The sequence below is a fragment of the Petaurus breviceps genome, unplaced genomic scaffold (assembly GCF_028583685.1).
Source record: "Petaurus breviceps papuanus isolate PSGF00001 unplaced genomic scaffold, PetGlider_PUasm1.0 38, whole genome shotgun sequence".
In the NCBI taxonomy this organism is placed as follows: Eukaryota; Metazoa; Chordata; class Mammalia; order Diprotodontia; family Petauridae; genus Petaurus; species Petaurus breviceps.
Window position 1 is genome coordinate 56,926,664 of NW_027186304.1, and position 2,187 is coordinate 56,928,850.

Sequence of the window (2,187 nt, forward strand, 5' to 3'; positions counted from 1 at the left end):
CTATTTGCTCAGTCACTCCTTGCTGGTCTATTATCTGATCTGACATATGGCTACTAAGCCTGGTGTAGCTTCCTTTCACTATCTGAAAAAAAATATGCTATTTGCCCACTTCCAAGGACAGGTACAAGTTTTGCTCCTTGATGGAGCTTTCTTTAATTAGGCTTGTGTTTGTAATCTTTGCACTTGAAAGACTCTAACATTGTTTAAATTGTGTGGCATCGTCCTTCCTCCCTCCTTTTTTATTTTGATTTTTAGACTGGATTAGTTATTTAATTTATGTAGGAAATTAGCAAAGGATAAACATCTCTTTACCAATACAGACAGAACATCAACTACTCCACACTTTTACAGGTATAGAGAATTGTCTGAAATAACAAGAGGTGAAAATGACCTCTCCAGGGTCACAGTATTTATCAGAGGTAGGCCTTGAATCAAGGTCTTCCTGAGTCTGAGGATATCTTACTAGCCACTCTTACCATAAACAAAATAAATGTACTGGGTGACATATACTTATTTTTTTAAATAAAGTGATAGAAGGCTTTTTCAAGAATTTCTTTTCAATAACTGGTGACATGCTGAAGTAGTGACATTCCAAGGCAAGGGAAAGGGACATAAGATACTCTGATTTCTAATTAACAAATAAATTTAATTTTCTAATGTGACAAATATAGGTGTTGACAAATGAAGGTGTTTGACATTGGGTAAATTTTCAGTATTTGAATCACCAGGTAAACTTTTCCATGTATTGGTGGAAATATCAACCCTGCAAACTTAGAAATTTGGATTCTAGGTCATGTAAGCTAAATAGAGAGTAGTGGGAGTATATGAAGACCAAAATATGAAGAATATTGGAGACTGTACCTGAAACGTGAGTAGAATTTGGAAATATAGCACACATATGATTATATCACCATGCCAGTACCCAAATGTGTACACACACACACACACACACAAACACACATGCACCATGTTGTCTTTTACATTGAAGGTCAGATTCATTTCAACATGTATCAATTCAGTGAACTGACAAATACCTAGTTCTTAATGACCTAAGTTAAAGACAAAAGTAATATTACTATGTAAGTTGCCATTAAAGGGGAATCTGTGAACATTTGTTATACGTTAGTCTTCAGAGCAAAGAGAGTACACCAGTCTTTGCAAGGACCACAGTTCTTTCCTCATTGTTAATAGATCTGTGCTCCTACTTGAGTGTCACAGTCTGGGTATTGCCTGCTGCTTTGTACAGCACCCAGATTTGGGGGGTATTGAATATTTAAACAGTAGAACTTTTTTTCCCCCTCAGAGTTTCTGCTTTTGGATTTACGTTGTACTTCCTCTTTAGAGGAGAATTTTCATTTTTCTATTTTCTACTTTTCTTTCTAATCCTGATATTTAGGAGAAAGTTTGGAAAAACTGCTAAAATCAGGTATCACACCTACTTATGGATTTTTTCTTTTTCTTTTGAAATGCTTATGTGACTACAACCCAGATTCTCTTGACAATAGTTTTTTTTTTCTTCTTTCCAATGTGGCTCCTAAAAGAACACATTTATATTTCCTTAAGGACCATTCAATGAAAAGCAGCCCAAAGTGAAACCACATCCCCACATCTGCATATCTTTAATATCTAATTGTAATATCACCTGTTAGGGAATGCACAAGTTCACATTTTTACACCTCACTCCTTTAGTAAGAGGTTCCTCTTTAATGTGCATTAGATGCGCTCCCCAAAATATATGCTAACTAACTTTATAGAATAATGGAATTTTAAAGTTGGAAAGGACTTAAGAGCTCATTTTTTACAACCTCCTACTGAATGCAATAGTCTTTATTTTATTTTATTTTTTTGCCAGATCATATAGATTCTAATGGGACATTTACAGTGACAATAAATTTGTGAACTTTCCCATTTTATTTTTGGTCTACTCTAAAGTTTTATTCCCCCCACCCCCTTTAATCCAACATGGTTTTCAAGGTCAACTCTGGAACTCCATGATGTTCTTGGTTCAATGTGGGGTACTTTCACAATTACACAAATACACCATAAGTGCCTTCTTAAAAAAAAAAAATCAACTAAACTAAACTAAACTAACAGGCACTATATGTCAGATACCTATTCACTTAATTATGATGACTAGTGTAACAAATAATATAGGAAAACTGAGTAGAAGAATTAATTCGTCCCCCC